This window comes from Aegilops tauschii, chromosome 5 (assembly GCF_002575655.3).
Source record: "Aegilops tauschii subsp. strangulata cultivar AL8/78 chromosome 5, Aet v6.0, whole genome shotgun sequence".
NCBI lineage: Eukaryota > Viridiplantae > Streptophyta > Magnoliopsida > Poales > Poaceae > Aegilops > Aegilops tauschii.
In genome coordinates this window covers 89,016,398-89,036,885 of record NC_053039.3, presented here as the reverse complement: position 1 = coordinate 89,036,885, position 20,488 = coordinate 89,016,398, and the positions used below count along the sequence as shown (strand labels likewise).

Sequence of the window (20,488 nt, the reverse complement as noted above, 5' to 3'; positions counted from 1 at the left end):
AGCCGAACCCGTGGAATGCTGCAAGACTCTGAAGATTCTATGCCTAGAGCCGTACTCTTTGTTCGTCTTCTTCTCCCTTTGTTTCCATTTTTACCCTTTTTAATTTTTCTCTAGCTCTTTAGCTCTTTTGCGGCCAAACCGCACACCCATGATGTGCACATCCTTAAATGTATACACTCATAATACCTGGGGGCTTCTTTTACAGAAGCTTATTATTATTTTCCGAGCATCAAGCTCAACACATATGTGTCCTCTTCCGCATATGTACCTTTTCTTCGCCATTATATGCATCGTTATGACTTAAGTTTTTGCCAAGCTGGGTTGCCTGGCTCCTGTGCTTATGCCCTACGTTCCCGTTTGTTCGGCTAGGGCACAAAGGGAGCACCTCTACGATTGTTACAGCCGGGTCATCCGGACTTGTACCTCAGACTGGGTGAAGCCATAAGCTAGCGTTCTTAAGGGAATATTCGGTCGGCGAACTAAAGACGTTTTACCTTCATCATACTATGAACCCCCAGATGTTATGTATACTGCGATTTTTCAATCACAGTTCGGACATGCATATTAACGCATCTCCGCCCAGGGAAAGGAACCCTTAACAGAACTATCCTCCCTGAAGATGTTTCTTATAATCAACATGTAATATAACATAGCTAGCTAGATACAACTTGTCTGTTCAAGCAACTATGACCCCTACGCCTGGTTTCCACACGTACCCCGGTCTATATTACCGAGCGGGTATTCGGAAACACTCTGCACCTTCGGGTCCAGAGGTCGAAGCGAAAAGGTCTGCCATGACAATCATTTTATAATTCGGCTAGGGACAAATTTGTCAAATGAAGTACATAGTCACTCTGGACTCAAAACCTTCTTCCTCTACGCCGTCTAATAGACTGTCTAGCTTACAATCCTGTTGGGAAAACTTGGCGGCTATCTTTACTTGGTCATATACCAGACTAATGGGAATTTCTTTTCCATCTGACCCCCGAGGTCCGACCCGGCCCATATGATTCGGATCAAGCTTGGTGTGCCGTGTTTTTACCATGGCCCAAGCCTCTCGCGCACCTTCTTGGCAGGCCGAAATCTTCCATAATCAAAAGTGCCACCAATCCCCTTGGAATAGCTTCACAAGCTCCTCCATGCTTCCTGGAGGGGAGGCGGATGGCTACAAAGCCTTGGCAACGCTCCGCATTGCTTGCTGGGCTCGCTCGTGCACCTGGGACAGCTCTTGGAGCAGATTGCCTTGAGGTCCGGACATCTCTTCTTCGGGACAGCCAGTCAGCATACCTGCAGACATAAATCTGTCAGCTCATTTTTCCGCCGAATTTCACGAGGGTAGGTTTGAAAGCATACTGAATATGCCGCCTCGTAGCCTCTTATTCTCCTTTACGGCATCAGCCAGCTGGGCTCGTACATATTTTATCTCTTCACCCATCTGGATGTTGGAATCCTGCAGCTTGTTCTTGTCGTCCCTGACCCGCGTCAGCACACGTTCGCCTACTGCCTGTTGCCTTTTGGCCTCCTGTTCACCCGCCTGGGCAACTTTTAGTTTGTCTTTCAGTTGATCTACTGAGGGCCGGGCCGAGGACCCACTGAGGCCGATGTGGCAAGTACCCCCTAATCCAGGACACCAACACTTCTCATCTCCAATCTCGAGGATTTCCAAGGTGTATCCGAAGAGTTCACATGTCGGGCATCCGAGGAGCCCCTATAAGTCCTCAACCTTTATCAAATGCCTTGTTATTTTTTCAGCTAAGATCCAATGAGGGACTGCCTCCGAAGTGGTGCACCACCTCGTTCTTGAGTTGCTGATGTAGATTGCCGGCCTCCAAGGAAAAAAACCGCCAAGCCGATTGCAATTTATTCTCTGCCGAGATGTATAGCTAGTAGCCCTCAAGGTATGCATTGGCCTAAAATCCGAGGTGCACCTGAAGGATAACATCAAACCGCTGATCCAAATAGCTCTCGAGACTCAGGTCGATTAACGAAATCAGCATGAGGATCAAGTACTTGCTCGGTGGCATACTTTAGGAACAGAAACACGATGTGTAGTAGCCCCGAAGACTCGGGTTGGGTGCGGCCGACCAACCCGAGGATCGTAATCTCCTCAGAAACCATATTGCACCTTGAATTTTCTGCATTGAATTGTCAATGTAGTAGCCCCCCGAGACTTGGGTTGGCCACATGGCCGATCCCTAGGATCGTATCTCCTCATGAACTTAGCTAATCTCATTTTGCATCTCACCATCACCGAGGTGCAGCTCGGCCAAAAAGATGCCGAACCGCGGGTCAGAAAAGATATTTACCAAGCAGAATTACAATGTAGGACACCTCGACCTAGAGGTGCCTCCTGAAAAAACATACAAATAGGTTAAAAGTGTCATAAGCTCGTAAAACCAAAAAAAACTCATGCAAAAACTTTACGTCTGAATTAAATCAAGTTTTTTGGTGCCAATTCAAAGTTGGTCTTAAAATTAATTTGTGCTTTCGTCGTGCTTTAACATGATACATCTGATGCCCAGGCTTTGAATTAGCCAGCCTTCGGCTTCAACCTCCATGCCCCGAAGGCACATACAGAGTGCTTCTCAGACCAATTTAGCAAACTAAACTCGAGCGGCACATACAGAAGCAAGGCATTCCAGCTAGTTGCCCGTTCTTCGTACCAAAAAAAGGAGTAGTAGACAAAAACTTTGCAATGACTAAGAAGAAAACACTTAAAATGATACATATTATTTTAAGCGCCCCAACTTAACTTGGGTAAAGAAAGTGTTTTAAAACAACATTTTTGACAAACAACTTTTTTGTTTAACACAAATATAATGCCTGATCGAGCTTGAAAATTTTGAAATTGATTCTTTTAGCATGAAAGCGACTTAGCTGGTTAATGTGCTCGGTGTCGATGACGTGGTTTGGGCTTGTGGCGGGATGAGGATGCCTATCGAACTTCGATAGATCTGACATGGTGCGTGGTCCTCGGCTTGATCGAGGTCCCAGCCCCCAAGCCCATCCCGAGGTGACTGAGCAAGGAGCTCGACACTCTGAAGTGGCGACACAGCACGAGCGACGTGGCAAGGTGAAGCCCCCGGTCCTGCCGAGGTGACAGAGCAGGTCGGCATGGTGACGTCGAAGCCCCTAGAGTAGGTTGCACTACTGCAGGATGCTGCTAACGCGACACTACAATCAGAGACCCTTCGAGAAACTGTGTGCGATGCAATAATCGCAAACGGTGCTATATGAAAACCGTCAGAAATGTGTAAAACGCTTGCGATGACGGATGCATCAAACACGGTTCAGGTTTTAGTTGCGTGTGCGATGAAGGGCATACGGTTCAGTTCATAACTGTTTGCGATGAGGAGGAACAAAAGAAATGGGCAGCCAGATGAAGGCGTGTGCGATACACAGCATACAGTTCACTCGGATGAACTGGTTGTGATTAGGCAACACAAAAGAAACGGTGAGTCCGATCAAGGTGTGTGCGATGTACAGCATATGGTTCACTCGGATGAACTGTTTGTGATTAGGCAAGAGAACATAAATGGTTCAATATAACAAGATGTGTGTGATACGCGGCAAACAGATCTGTAATCAGAAATGTGTGCCAAGACCGATAATAATGCAGACGATTGCTTCTAATAAGACGTATGAGATATGCTCTGTCTACACAACATCTATTGGCCATTGTGGGACGGGCGGTCATCCGGATATGCCATAAGGATGTGAAGAGGCATTCCTATCAACAAGGACTAGTTGTTCCACCAGTAGCTCATGTAAGAAAACTATCAAGTTAAGTGTGCTCAGGCTGGAGCAGCCATCGGATGGGTGACTGGATGGGAAGTTGTGTCAATGTTAAATTAGGTGATGGGATGGGTCATTTCGGTAAAATGACCGAAATGCCCCATTCCCTCAGCTAATTTAACCTCGAGGTCCTTGTTTTTTATTTTTTTTATTTTTAACACATGTTAAAGAAGGTCTACCGCATTACTTTTTGACAATGTGCGATACGTGGCATACAGTTGATCCATCCGACCTATTTGTGATGGAGTAGGCCATGTGTGTTGTGGGCAAACGCTTGCTAGTATTCAACCGTTTGGGATTGATGAATTCATCACCGACGGGTTCCCTAGTGTGGTCCGTGTTCATCTGATCATCATCTACTTCTTGTGCTAGCTCGATGCTAAGTTTCCATTAAATGATGGCGTTTTATGAACATGCCACCGTTTCCTGCCATTTCCTCACCTGTTTCCCGCCACCCTGCTATATTGCACATAGGGGGCGCGTGATGCACGGAGGCGACAAGCGCAGCCTGTAGCACATCCATCTTTTCCAAGCATGCCAACCCACCAAAGCGTCTCCTTTGCCATCAACCTCGTCAACAAGGAAAACGAGCAGGCGCCACGGCCCGTCGAGGCCGAGGCGCTCCCCGGCAACGCGATGGACGATGCCGTGATGCGCGTCATCGCTAGGGTTGAGCAGACCTTTGGCGCATGGCGCTTGAGCGCCGCGGATCAAGATAGGCATGTCAGCACCGACAAGCTGCAGCTCGCCGAACAACATGATCGATGGCGCGTCGCAGAGCAAGCTAGGCGCGTCCGCGCCGATAGGCTGCGGCTCACCGCACGGTGAGATCGTCGGAGCGCCGCAGAGCGAGAAGCGCGGCACGCCGCACAGCAAGAGCGGATCAAGCGGCGCTCGCCTGCTGTCGACACGGCGTCGCAGCTGGGTACACGTCCCGTCAGTACCCCCATTCCTCTCCAGGAGTGGGCAGAGGCCCTCAGCGTCGTACTTGCACCAGAGGCCGGCCGTGCCGTACTTGCACCGAACGCCCGCCGCGCCGTTCGCATCGGTGCCGTCGTTCTCCTTGTTCGCGGTCCGTTGGATGCCAATGCGCTGGTCCGTAGGCTCGACCGCCTCCTTGGCCCAGGTGTCCACCTGGGCGCAGTAGAAGAACATGGCCGTCGCATCCTCGAGCTGGTGATCTCCAATGAAATAGCCAACTTGGAGCTCGAGATCGTGCTCCAGATGTACCGCGAGCGTGTCGACCGCTTGGACGAACTCCTGCATGAGTTCAGGAAGAGCCAAGAGCTACCCTAGGTAAGGGCTGCTGGTCATGATCTCATTGACGCGTTTTATTTTGAAAAGTCGTTTCGACGTGGATAGCTATGTATTCACAGCAATCGTAGTATTGCTCTATTTATTGCTCTGTTTCAATGTGTGTACTCTGTTTTCCATTCTTATATGTTCTGTTTCAATGTGTGTGTATATGCTTTCCATTCTGTATATGTGGATGATAACAGCTAGATTCAAATTAGTATTAAAAACAGATAGAAAATGGAATTCATAATATATATATATATATTAATTGTTCATTAGATCATCACAGAATATATATATATATATATATAATATCATCACATATACGTGATGATACTTAACTACTAGGTACAATGCATAAAATTGAAAACGATCAATACTAAAACTAATAATCCCTCCTGGGGCCAGTATTCCGGCAGCCCCTCGCCAGCAGCTCCCTGGTGCGCGGCATCTTCCCAGTGCAGAGGTAGTACTCCTACTCCTCTGCCTCGTAGCGCTTGACGTACCGATCTACCTCTTGCTGGCGGACGCGCACGGCCGATCTTGCCATTTTGTTGGGCGCCCACCGGAGCTCCTCGTCGGTGGCACGCTCGAGCTTATCGACCCACCTCCACGCAGCGACGAGGCGCCCAGCGCCTATGACCTTCCTCGCGAAGTACCCGTCTTCGTACACCTCCTCGGCACGATGACACGCCCGCACCCAAAGCTCCGCCGCCTCCTTTTTCCAGGCGGCATCACGGGCTTCACAGGCCGCCTAGCTTTCTCCTCCGCTATCTCCTTCTTGAACGCCATTTGCCTGACTTTCTCAGCCGGCGGTAGCGACTTCCATAGACAAAGATTGTACTGGCCCCAAAACCAATCCAAAGTTGGGGGGTCCGGTGCAACCTCATCAGGCGGCGCATAGGGGTCCTCGTCGCTGCTAATCGAGTGAGCGTCCTCGGGGGTCGGCGACTCCTCGTCAGCGCGTGGGCAGATCGGCGGCGCCATGGCAGAGATTTAAGAGAGAGAGAGGGCGAGCGAGGGGACGATGTAGATGAGAATGCAGGCGGGACGACGTGAGCAAGGTAGTATTTATTGGCGGCCGGAATATAGATCGACGGGGACAGTACAAACGCCGGTCGCCGGAATTTATAAGTATTGTAGTTTGAATTACACACGATTCCCACGGCAAAATCCGTGTGTGAACATAATAGCCAAAATCCGTGTGTGAACATAATAGCTGACGGTTTCCAATGCAGAACCGTGTCTGGTTAATGATCCCCGCCATTCACCTACCAAACCTCGAGCCGCGAGATAGACTGCCAATCGTGTGGGGGCCGGTTGTCTTGCCAGATCTTTACATTTTCTTTTTTGAACACCAGATATTTACATCGTCTGATGATTTTTTAACTCGCACACAAGTACACAAAAATATGATTTTTCAAACCGTTTTGGTTAGGCGTTGCATGTAGATGTAGTTCAAATTTGAATTACGGTCATTAAATGGTTAGAAAATCACTTAAATGTCTTTAAAAGGTCAAATGACCCCTGAAAATTTCCAAATTTTCACATGACAGTTGTATTAGTGCACATTAAACATAGGAAAAAATTGAAGGCCGTAAGAGGAAGCTATCTCCCGTCCATTAGCAAACATGCATTGTTCCCTCTCGGAACCACGAACCTTCTAGTGAGTTGCTCCGGTTTGTGAAGGGTGTGTGTCCAAACTTTCATCAAACAGGCCAATTTTTTTACCACATCATCTTGGTGGCATGACATTAAATCAAGCAAGGTTTCATGTTTTTCTGATCATTTTTTAATTTTTTTGGAATTAAAATGCCATGGCATGCACTCCATGCATGTGCCCATGCCTTGACACCAATATGTTTGAAATTTCCTTATAATTTACTGCACATGGAATTAATTCGCACACAATTACACAAAAATATGATTTTTCAAACCGTTTTGGTTAGGCGTTGCATGTAGATGTAGTTCAAATTTGAATTATGGTCATTAAATGGTTAGAAAATCACTTAAATGTCTTTAGAAGGTCAAATGACCCCTGAAATTTACCAAATTTTCACATGACAGTTGCATGTTAAACGTAGGAAAATTTTGAAGGCCGTAAGAGGAAGCTATCTCCCGTTCATCATCAAACATGCACTGTTCCCTCTCGGAACCACGAACCTTCTAGCGAGTTGCTTCGGTTTGTGAGGGGCGTGTGTCCAAACGTTCGTCAAACATGCCAATTTCTTTACCACATCATCTTGGTGGCATGAAATTACATCAACCAAGGTTTCATGTGTTTCTGATCATTTTTCTATTATTTTTGAATTAAAATGCCATGTCACTCCATGCATACGTATGCATGTGTCCATGTCGTGAGACCAATATGTTTGAAAATTCCTTCTAATTTACTGCACATGGAATTAACTTGCACACAAGTACACAGATATGATTTTTCAAACCGTTTTGGTTAGGTGTTGCATGTAGATGTAGTTCAAATTTGAATTACGGCCATTAAATGGTTAGAAAATCACTTAAATGTCTTTAAAAGGTCAAATGACCTCTAGAATTTTCCAAAATTTCACATTACAGTTGTAGTAGTGCACGTTAGACGTAGAAAAAATTTGAAGGACGTAAGAGGTAGCTATCTCCCGTTCGTCATCAAACATGCATTGTTCCCTCTCGGAACCACGAACCTTCTAGCGAGTTGCTTCGGTTTGTGAGGGGTTGTGTGTCCAAACTTTCGTCAAACATGCCAATTTCTTTACCACATCATCTTGGTGGATGACATTGAATCAAGCAAGGTTTCATGTTTTTCTGATCATTTTTTAATTTTTTGGAATTAAAATATCATGGCATGCACTCCATGCATGTGCCCATGCCTTGACACCAATATGTTTGGAAATTCCTTCTAATTTATTGCACATGGAATTAACTCGCGCACAAGTACACAAAAAAATGATTTTTCAAACTGTTATGGTTAGGCGTTGCATGTAGATGTAGTTCAAATTTGAATTACGGTCATTAAATGGTTAGAAAATCACTTAAATGTCTTTAAAAGGTCAAATGACCCCTGAAATTTACCAAATTTTCATATGACAGTTGTATTAGTGCACGTTAAACATAGGAAAAATTTGAAGGCTGTAAAAGGAATCTATCTCCCGTTCGTCATCAAACATGCATTGTTACCTCTCGGAACCACGGACCTTCTAGCGAGTTGCTCCGTTTTGTGAGGGGTGTGTGTCCAAACGTTCGTCAAACATGCCAATTTCTTTACCACATCATCTTGGTGGCATGACATTACATCAACCAAGGTTTCATGTGTTTCTGATCATTTTTCTATTTTCTTGAATTAAAATGCCATGTCACTCCATGCATACGTATGCATGTGCCCATGCCTTGACACCAATATGTTTGAAATTTCCTTATAATTTACTGCACATGGAATTAACTCGCACACAAGTACACATATATGATTTTTCAAACCGTTTCGGTTAGGTGTTGCATGTGGATGTAGTTCAAATTTGAATTACGGTCATTAAATGGTTAGAAAATCACTTAAATGTCTTTAAAAGGTCAAATGACCCCTAGAATTTTCCAAAATTTCACATTACAGTTGTAGTAGTGCACGTTAGACGTAGAAAAAATTTGAAGGCCATAAGAGGAAGCTATATCCCATTCGTCATCAAACATGCATTGTTCCCTCTCGGAACCACGAACCTTCTAGCGAGTTGCTCCGGTTTGTGAGGGGTGTGTGTCCAAACTTTCTTCAAACATGCCAATTTCTTTACCACGTCATCTTGGTGGCATGACATTACACCAACCAAGGTTTCATGTGTTTCTGATTTCTTTTTTGGAATTAAAATGCCATGTCACTCCATGCATACGTATTCATGCATATGTGTCCATGTCGTGATACAAATATGTTTGAAAATTCCTTCTAGTTTACTGCACATGGAATTAACTCGCACACAAGTACACAAATATGATTTTTCAAACCGTTTTGGTTAGGCGTTGCATGTAGATGTAGTTCAAATTTGAATTACGGTCACTAAATGGCTAGAAAATCACTTAAATGTCTTCAAAAGATCAAATGACCCCTAGAAATTTCAAAAATTTCACATTACAGTTGTAGTAGTGCACGTTAGACGTAGAAAAAAATTGAAGGTCGTAAGAGGAAGCTATCTCCCGTTCGTCATCAAACATGCATTGTTCCCTCTCGGAACCACGAGCCTTCTAGTGAGTTGCTCCGGTTTGTGAGGGGTGTGTGTCCAAACTTTGGTCAAACATGTCAATTTTTTACCACATCATCTTGCTGGCATGACATTACATCAACCAAGGTTTCATGTGTTTCTTATTTTTTTATTTTTTGGAATTAAAATGCCATGTCACTCCATGCTTAATTGTGTCATAGCCGTTAGACCAATATGTTTGAAAATTCCTTCCAATTTACTGCACATGGAATTAAATCGCACACAAGTACACGAAATATGAGTTTTCAAACCGTTATGGTTAGCTGTTGCATGTACATGTAGTTCAAATTTCAATCACGGTCATTAAATGGCTAGAAAATCACTTAAATGTCTTAGAAGGTCAAATGACCCTTGAAATTTTCCAGAATTTGACATGACAGTTGTATTAGTACTACAAAATTTCTCGTTCATTTAAAACAACATCAGTTGGCACTTTATTTCAAATTCGTCTTTCACAGCTAATAAAAAATATCTACAACATCACACACAGTTGTTTTCTAGAAACCGTTTGCGATGAAAATATCTGGGTCTATTTAAGTCTCCCTCCTTAAGCTTCGCCGGCTCGTCTGCTCTACTGCCGGCAACCCCCGAATCCACGAATCCCGATCCCCATTCCCGCACCCCCTTCTTGCAAAGATGACGCGGTGGAAACGCTTCGTGAAGGCCCGTACGATGGCCGCGTCCCCCCGAGCGCCGCCGCCTGCGCCGAGAGCGTGGCCGCCTACGCCGAGAGTGCCGCCGCATCCGCATTGAGCGTGGCCGCTTCCGTCGAGAGGGTGTCTGCGGCAGCCGACAGGGCAGCTGCAGCAGCCGAGACGGCTGCAGCTGCTGCTGCGATGGCAGCTGCAAACGCCGAGAGCACTCGAGTTGCCGTTCATGCCGCTGATGTCGCCCTAGCCCGGGTCGAGGCCATCCACGGCAAGATCGAGGATGCACACGCCAAGATATTCCAGGCCACCTCGGACTCCAGCATGTAACCCACGTCTGAAAAGGCGGCGATGGCCATGGAGCACCTGCTTCCTCATGAGGTCGCCGAGCGGGAGCTGGAGATGCAGGAGGCGGCGGAGATCAAGGAGCGCCGGGAGGAGGAGTTATGCGTGGCCGAGGTCGAGGTAGAGAAGAGTTTGTCCATCGTGGAATCGGCGGTGGAGTACCAACGCGAGCTCTGGCGCAACCACTACTACAAGTACTACAACCTTGAGGGCGGCGCCGAGGACGAGGACGAGGACGCGGTCGACTCCAGCAGGGGGATGCGGAGTCCACCAACGGCTGCATGTCGCCAGGACAAGTCATCGATGTCTCATATCACACCGGCGATGCATAGGCCGGCGCGGCGGCGGATTTTTAATTATGCGTACTTAGGCTTTGTTTTTAATGCTAGCCTTTTGTTAGAGCAATGTTTAGGTCAACTGGCTCTGTGTAATTACTAAAATTGCTTGATTCAGTAAGTGTGGTCTGTCTGCTGTACGCTCTTTTATGTGCCCAAATTAGCAAGCGGTGTTAAATTATGCAATGACGTACCCGAGGAAATTTCCACCAAAATTTGAATTATCAAACTCATCACATGCGCGTAAAGCAGAAGAATTGTTTGCGATGCACACAATCGTTCAAAGTGAATGGTCCGGCGGCACCGCGCGCGTTCAAAGTGAATGTGCCCATGCCTTGAGACCAAAATTTGAATTATCAAACTCATCCCATGCGCGTAAAGCAGAAGAATTGTTTGCAATGCACACAATCGTTCAAATTGAATAGTCCGGCAGCACCGCATGCAAAGTTTCCCTCCACATTTCCAAAATTTTGGCCTACCGCCAAAATATCTACCCCCGCCCTCCTTCCCCCTTCGCCACCCCTTTTCTCCCCAACCACAAGTCACATTTTCCCTGTTTCCTCCTTCCTTCCTTCCTTGCTAAGCTATAGCCGCTTCCTCGCTCTTGCCGTCTCGCATCCTACTGTCGGGGTCGCCATGGTCTTCTTCAAAGACATCTCCAGCGGTTCCTCCTCCAGCGACTACTCCTTCACCACCCGGGTATGCCTCTCTTCTCTCTCTCGGGCTATGACTAGGAATGAAGGATTTTTACCCAGAGGTCGATTTGAGTCGTTTCTTCCTCTTGTAGCTCCCTAAGACCATCAGTGGCAACGAATGGAGCGGGGTGGCTGAAGATCTATCTGCTCGTTGTCACCATCAATCTCCATGCGTGAAGCTAGTTGCCTTTGATTCTGTGGACAGTGGGAGGAAGTTTCTGGCATGTGCAGAGAAGGTTAGACCCCCTTTGGTTGTTACAAATCATTTGTTAGATGTGATTCAGACATTGTCACGGTCCCAACCCATTCATACCGCACCTTCAACCAACGCATCCTAAGACAGTGTCACAGTTTGTACCTAGTATCTTAAATTGTTGCCATCTCATCGACGGTGCCATTAGAAAATTATTTGGCACCACTTCAGCAGTTTGTGCAGCCAACTTTGGTCCACACATCCGAGCAGCCAAGCAGTAAAATACTAAATCTTTATGCCATGAAGGAACTGGGCATCGGAGCAACTACGTGCTCCGGAGTCCGGGTCCCTGATTTTTTTCCGCTGCATCGGCTCGCCAGTGCAGGGCACCGGTGCGAGATGTAGGAACAATTGTCTTTACCCCAGTTTTAGCATACATAGTGGACGGCCTTAGTGCTATTAGTTCTATGTTACTAAATTTGTGCATGTACACACCTGTTAGTATCAATTTGCTGTCATCCAAACACTGTCGCTATGTTGTTGCAGTTATATTTACCTTCCTCATAAAATGTTCAATTTTTCATTTATTGTACATGAGTAAGAACTTGTAGCGTCGTTGTAGTTAATTATAGCTTCGGATGTTCCAGAATTTGGTTGTTGTCTCAGTACCAATTATTTCATTTGCACATTGATCTTTTTGAGAAGATATGTCATAATTAACATGTTTCTTTAGTTTTTCAAAATAAGCATTGGTGATTTTCTATGTTGCTATAAACTCATTTCCCCTACAATTGTTATTGATCTACTTTTAAATATTATAGGATGAACAGAAGTGTTCTTACTGGGAGTGGGTTGATCAAGAGTGGCCACAGTCTTTGAAGATGTGCCTAACGAAGTGATGACCCACAAGTATAGGGGATCTATCATAATCCTTTCAATAAGTAAGAGTGTTGAACCCAACGAGGAGCAGAAGGAAATGATAAGCAGTTTTCAGTAAGGTATTCTCTGCAAGCACTGAAATTATCGGTAACGGATAGTTTTGTGATAAGAGAATTTGTAACGGGTAACAAGTAATAAAAGTAAATAAGGTGCAGCAAGATGGCCCAATCCTTTTTGTAGCAAAGGACAAGCCTGGAAAAACTCTTATATAAAGGAAAACGCTCCCGAGGACACATGGGAAATATCGTCAAGCTAGTTTTCATCACATTCGTATGATTCGCATTCGGTACTTTGATAATTTAATATGTGGGTGGATCGATGCTTGGGTACTGCCCTTCCTTGGACAAGCATCCCACTTATGATTAACCCCTCTTGCAAGCATCCGCAACTACAAAATAAGTATTAAGGTAAACCTAACCATAGCATGAAACATATGGATCCAAATCAGCCCCTTACGAAGCAACTCATAAACTAGGGTTTAAGCTTCTGTCACTCTAGCAACCCATCATCTACTTATTACTTCCCAATGCCTTCCCCTAGGCCCAAACAATGGTGAAGTGTCATGTAGTCGACGTTCACATGACACCACTAGAGGAGAGACAACATACATCTCATCAAAATATCGAATGAATACCAAATTCACATGACTACTTATAGCAAGACTTCTCCCATGTCCTCAGGAACAAACGTAACTACTCACAAATCATATTCATGTTCATAATCAGAGGGGTATTAATATGCATAAAGGATCTGAACATATGATCTTCCACCGAATAAACCAACTAGCATCAACTACAAGGAGTAATCAACACTACTAGTAACCCACAGGTACCAATCTAAGGTTTTGAGACAAAGATTGGATACAAGAGATGAACTAGGGTTTGAGATGAGATGGTGCTGGTGAAGATGTTGATGGAGATTGACCCCCTCCCGATGAGAGGATCGATGGTGATGACGATGGTGATGATTTCCCCCTCCCAGAGGGATGTTTCCCCGGCAGAACAGCTCCGCCGGAGCCCTAGATTGGTTCTGCCAAGGTTCCGCCTCGTGGTGGCAGAGTTTCGTCCCGTGAGCTTGCTTACGATTTTTTTCTCGGACGAAAGACTTCATATAGCAGAAGATGGGCACCAGAGGCCTGCCAGGGGGCCCACGAGACAGGGGGCGCGCCCCCCACCCTCGTGGCCAGGGTGTGGGCTCCCTCTGGTTAATTCTTTCGCCAGTATTTTTTATATATTCCAAAACATGCTCCCGTGAAGTTTCAGGACTTTTCGAGTTGTGCAAAATAGGTCTCTAATATTTGCTCCTTTTCCAGCCCAGAATTCCAGCTGCCGGCATTCTCCCTCTTCATGTAAACCCTGTAAAATAAGAGAGAATAGGCATAAGTATTGTGACATTATGTGTAATAACAGTCCATAATGCAATAAATATTGATATAAAAGCATGATGCAAAATGGACGTATCAACTCCCCCAAACTTAGACCTCGCTTGTCCTCAAGCGGAAGCCGATATCGAAAAATATGTCCACATGTTTAGAGATAGAGGTGTCGATAAAACAAAATACGGACATGAAGGCATCATGATCATTCTTATAACAGCAACATATATATACTGTCATATGATTTCTTATGCTAAAGTAACAATTCATTCACAATTTCAAGTATGAATCAAAAACTTCATTGAAAACTAACAAACTATAATCTCAGTCATTGAAGCAATTGCAAATTATCACAACATCAGAAAGAGTCAATATAAGAGATTTTCAGCAAGTCCACATACTCAACTATCATTTAGTCTTTCACAATTGCCAACACTCACGCAATACTTATGGGTATGAAGTTTTAATCGGACACAGAGAAAGATAGAGGCTTATAGTTTTGCCTCCCAACCTTTTACCTCAAGGGTAATGTCAACAGTAATAGTTCATGAAAACTCACATCCAATTAGCTATATATATCAGGATCTTTCCAACACATTATGCTTGTCAAAGGATAAAATATAAAAAGAAAAGGTGAAAATCACCATGACTCTTGTATAAAGTATAAGAAAAGGATAAAAGATAGGCCCTTCGCAGAGAGAAGCAGAGGTTGTCATGTGCTTTTATGGTTGGATGCACGAAATCTTAATGCAAAAAAACGTCACTTTATATTGCCACTTGTGATATGGACGTTTATTATGCAGTCTGTTGCTTTTATTTCTTCCACATCACAAGATCGTATAAAGCTTCTTTTCTCCACACTAATAAATCATACATATTTAAAGAGCAATTTTTATTGCTTGCAACAATGACAACTTACTTATTTTCCTATTTTCTTAAACTAGTAGAGTGGCCCGCTCGATGCGCGGGCTAGAATTTTATAAATTGAAATAACGTGAATATATTAATTGAAGTTTTAAAGTAAATTTGGAACTATCACTTATACTGTTCGTGATCGGTGGCATTTTGGAAATTCAACCCAATAGATCTCTCCATAGTTTTGTCTTTGATGATATATAAATTTATATGGGTTATCCATTTACCTGCTGATTATGCATGTTGTAGCGAGGGCATCTTCTTTAGTACCACTTTAGTTCGCCGGATTTCAAAATCAATAAGAAACATGGCCAAATCAAACCCAGAGTTCAAATATTATTGTGCTAGTAAAGACCTTGATCTCATTCTTATTTGAAGGAAGTTTTAAAAATAGTTGTGGTAGGATTGTATAATTCATGTATTTTTCCTATATAATTGGTATTAGAGGAATTTTCATCCATTTAATCTACTCTATGTTCGTTTGAACCAAAGGGGTGAATATGTCACTTCTCATATGAATCAAAGTGACCCTACCTAGTTGGGTAGATAGGAACTAAATTTAAGATTTTAGGTGTTCACTATACATAATGGCATTGTTATATAACTACCACAAATATTGTGATAAATAAGATATGACATGTGCGTGTAAGATCCTTAGTAATCTTTAATTCAAGGACATATGATTATTATACTATTTTTAAAGTACTATATTCATGATCATATGTCTCTTCTTAATGTTATTATATTAATAAAAACCTTGTGAGGTAGCCTGTAGTTTTGATGCAATATAATATCAGGCGTGCGTATTAGATGTATCATATTTTATGATCCAAATAATGATGAAGGATATAGCGAAGCAGGACCAACATGTTGTTTATGTGATCTTCCTATAATGGGGATAGGAAAGCAAAAAAGAATTTATCCCCTTTAATAAGTTCGGTGACTAAATAATCTAATCCTTCTCATTTTAATTGGTTTTTGTATATGCTTCTTGATATCAATGACTTTGTCTGGTTTGACATACATAATGCTTTAGACATCCTAACGGTATCCATGATGCAAAATGTTCAGCATTATTTTGTAGATGCACATGCTTACTTTTTGTGAAAGATAAATAGAAAATAAATAAATACTTTTCCTACACATGTTATTTTATTTGATATATTTATATGTTGATAGCCAAAATTAGATCATTCTGTCGGTTAGATTTCTAGAAGTCTTCTATTTGGCAAAAGATGTCATGTTTTTTCACAAAATTCTCCGTGATATCCCCCACTTTATTTGTGCTGTAACATTTATTCATATAAACAATATGGACAAGGTGCACTCTGTAGACCGTACTCTATATAAAATACCTTCCATACATGTTCGAAAAAATTGAACTAAACAATTCAATGATGTTACATTAATTCTTCAAGTAATCTGTCAAATTGAACTAAACAATAGCGATTAATGTGCATCTTGTACCCCCTGTATATAAAAAATTCATATATATTTGAGATGTATAATTTATCTATGCGTCCCATGGTTTGCCCATCTCATGTTAATTCTTTCAGTAATTTGTCATATTGTATTAACTATTAAATAATATACAGCAAGATGTGGTTGATGCAGTTTTCCATCTGCCTATTAATTAACCACTCATGCATGCGCACCTGACAATATGTAAAGTAAAGTAAATTATAATACAGTTTAACTTATGGCTCAAAGAAATGTTCTTGGTTTGGCGCTAAGGCATCAACAACATAAAGTTAAGAACTAAAACTACATTTTGATTACCTCCTGCAAGGAATTATCCTCGCTCTCTTCACGTCCACAAAAAGCACGCCCATAAACTTGGCTGGCATCATTAACAAATCAATAGTGATTGTGCCTATCACCAATTAATTTGGGACCCCGATAACTGCCGAACGTTCGGTCTGGGAGAGCCCCAGATCAAACGACTCATTCGGTCCTGTGGGATGCATCGACCGAACGCATGCGTTCGGGACGAGAGTCACCCAGCCCGAACACCCTACCTCGGGGGCCTAGAGGCCTTTTGTTGTGAAAAAAAAAGCCCAGATTGTGCCAATTTTTACTGTGACAAAAAAAGCCCACAATTGGATGTGACTAATAAAGGCTAGATTTTGCCATGCAATGAAAATAAGTCACAAAATGCTGCAAAAATAAAAATGTATGAATGAACCATGAGATCTCTACCTCTATAATATGAATGAACCAGAAAGATCTTCTTTGCAAAGATGTCAAAATGTATGAATTTGCCATGGCAATTTTGTTGTTTACCAATCAAAAACATGGCAAATGTGCAGTGTGGATGCATATGAACTTGCCATCACTGAAAAAGTCCAAAAAAATGTAATGATAGATAGAAAATGGAAAACAAGATACTACTAAAAGAATCCCAATGGTTTCAAACAAAAAATTGCCATCATCTTTATAAACAATGTTTGCATCGTACCATGATGGCAAGAAAATATTTTTTATGCAACGGCACAAAAAGGAAAAATAAAATCATGGGAGTTAGCATCTGTACCATGATGGGAAGAAAATATGGATTAAAAATGTGTATGCTATTTTTACTATATAAATTTGTCGAAGCACAAAGCAAAAAATGCACAATCTATTGTTTAGTAATAAATTGCCGTGTTTTCTAAGTATTTTTGCCATGGCAAAATAAAAGTAAAACTTGCGATGCTGCATAGAAGTATGTTTGCCATTAGTGACAAAAATTAAAATTGCCATGTAAATTAAATAAAAAAATTCATGGGAAATAAAAGGTAAATTGGCCATGGCAATAAAAGGTTAATTTTGCCATGGTGTAGAAAAATTAATAATTGGCATGCAAAAATAAAAGTAAAATCTGCCATGTTAATAAAGATCAAATAATAGTGAATCTTGCAATGACAATAAAAGTTAAAAACTGCCATGGGAATTTAGGTAAATTTGCCATGTTAATAAAGGTAAATTAGCCATGGCAAATAAAAAGTAAAACTTGCCATGGCAATAAAAGTTAAATATTGTCATGGGGATTTAGGTGAATTTGGCATGTTAATGAAGGTATATTAGCCATGGCAAATAAATAGTAAAACTTGCCATGGCAATAAAAGTTTGATATTGCCATGGGGATTTAGGTAAAATTTGCCATGTTAATAAAAGTCAAATAAATAGTAAAACTTGTCATGGCAATAAAAGTTAGATATTGCCATGAGGATTTAGGCAAATTTGCCATGTTAATAAAAGGTAAATTGTCCAAGGATAATAAATAGTAAACTTGCCATGGCAATAAAAGTTAAAAATTGTCATGGGGATTTAGCTAAATTCGCCATGTTAATAAAGGTGAAATAATTAGTAAAACTTGCCATGGCAATATTTGCCATTTGTGTTGTTTTTGACAATTTAAAGAATTACAGCGACAATTTTAAAAAATAAAAAAGTTGCCATGGCAAGAAAGCAATGAATTTGCCATGATCCGAGAACTAAATTTGCCATGATCAATAAACTAAAATTTGAAAGTTTAGATGGCAAAAAGTATAAGATTAGTTGCCATGGTGTACCAAAAAAATGCTATGGTAAAAGACAATAAATTTGCGTTATGATCCAAAATCAAAAGTTTTCATGGTAAGAAATGCAATAAATCTGTAATGTACCCTAAAAGAAAAGACACAAGCATGGCAATTAAGTTTCGATGGGGACATATCCAAAATAAAAAGTTGCCATGGCAAGAATGCAATAAATCTGTAATGTACCCTAAAGAAAAGACACAAGCATGACAATTAAGTTTCGATGGGGACATATCCAAAATCAAAAGTTGCCATGGCAAAAGAGAATGTGATATATCTGTAAATCTGTAATGTACCCTAAAGAAAAGACACAAGCATGGCAATTAAGTTTCGATGGGGACATATTAACACATGTAAGATTTGAGATTCGATGGCAAAAAACATAATTTGATTGTCATAAACTGTACATTGTGGGGGTGTCCATGAACTATAGTTTCCTAGAATTGCCAAGGAAATCTAGTCCATTAGCATCTCATCATCTGCAAAAAAAGTGCCTGGACAAATAACTACACAATTCTAAATAGCGAGATCTACAAAAATTTGCAAACAAAAAATTGGTGGGAGCTAGTGAAAAAATGGCGACATCTACAAAGAAATTGTCACGATTTATTGAGAAGAACATCTATAAATTGCGATGAAAAAATAGTACTACTCACAGCTTCAGGGACATGGTAAAAAGTAAAAACATATGCCATGGCAATGTAAAACAGTATTTCGACATGGCAACATATTTTGTGTTTTCCATGCAACAAACTATGATGATTGCCATGGTAAAAAAATAATTTAAATTGGGATGGCAGCAAAAGTTGGGTTGACATGGCAAAAAACATATTTTGACATGCCATCAACTATAATTTCAAAAAAAGATTGGCATGCAATATTTGTCAATTAGCATCACAACAGAAAGTAAAAACAGTTTCTGAAAATTCATGAATGACTGAGAAAAAATGAATCACATAAAATTTGCAACATACAAACTGGGCTAAATCACCATCAGTGCTAAGCTAGTGACATAAAACTGAACCTGTTCAGGAAGACTATCTTCAACTGACGGCGAGAAGATGATGAGGATGTGCCCGTTGCCCATGGGCAGCGTATGGTAGCTGTGCTAGGAGAAGCCTACGCCGTGGAGGGCACCGTGGCGCAGGATGGCGTCGTCGCCTCCAGGCGGCCGCGCATCGGACGAGGTCGGCGGGAGAAGCAGTCGCCTTGGAGGGCGCCGCGGTGCACGATGGCGTCGTCGACTCCGGGCGGCCGCGCATCAGACGAGGTCGGCGGGAGAAGCCGGCGCCGTGGCGGCCGCCGCGACTCGCTCAAGCCGCCCTCTTCCGGACCTCCACCGTTCGTCGTCGTCCCGTGCTCGCTGCCGAAGGGTCTGGCCTCCCCTGCCTCTCCTGCCCGCCGGCGTCCCCAACCTCCAGCGCGGGTGGGCGTTGACCCAGCGTTCGCCCCGCTCGCTTGCCACATCTCGTGCGCGTAGACGCAAGCGTCCTCGAGGCCCAGCTCCCGCCCCAGCTGCTCCGGCCCGCCTCCGCCGCGCGACGCCATGATTTGGCCGGCCGTCTTCCAATCCGGCGACGAAAAGGGAGAGTGGGTGAGTGGTGTCGAGTGGGAGGGGAATGGAGCTGCGAGTGGATAAGTGGTGAAACTCGTTCGGCCGATCCAACATCATCCCGAACGCTACGCTCGTGATGACGTGGCATGGGGATGTCATCAAGATTCGGCCGACGGCTAGCACCGCGTTCGGGACGATTTGCAAAAACACAGCACGTTCGGGAGTTATTGATTCCGTTAATTTGTTGATCTGTCTTGGAGACATGGATTGAATCAGAGCTAGGCACGTTATCCAGCGTTGCATGGTGCCAGCCATATAAATGGGTGTCGTCTATGGTCGTATACTCGTGCTTCCGCGGGAGATCGGATGCCCAACTTTGACTTACGCGGTCGACGCCGAGATGCCCCACTTCGACTTCTACAAGACCTGCTTGGGCTGCAACGCCACTGCTGAGTTCTTGCGTTTCATATACATGTAGGGAAGGTGTATATATATATACGCAAGGCGATGATGTCTTTCTTGCACTTCATCTAAAGCAATGTCAAGGCATGTTTGACGTTAGTTCTATGACCAGAAAAGACGGAGATAGACTAAAAATAATTG

At 43.0% G+C, this 20,488-nt stretch overlaps 1 long non-coding RNA gene across 1 annotated transcript; it reads right to left on the bottom strand.

Moving 5' to 3' along the window:
- Window positions 1–13,173: 13,173 nt before the first annotated feature.
- Window positions 13,174–19,940, bottom strand: LOC141023299 (uncharacterized). Its single transcript, XR_012184201.1, has 3 exons — window positions 19,355–19,940; window positions 16,550–18,809; window positions 13,174–13,835 (listed from the first exon to the last, which is right to left on the bottom strand). It is a non-coding gene; the product is annotated as an uncharacterized lncRNA (long non-coding RNA).
- Between the last annotated feature and the right edge of the window lie 548 nt (window positions 19,941–20,488).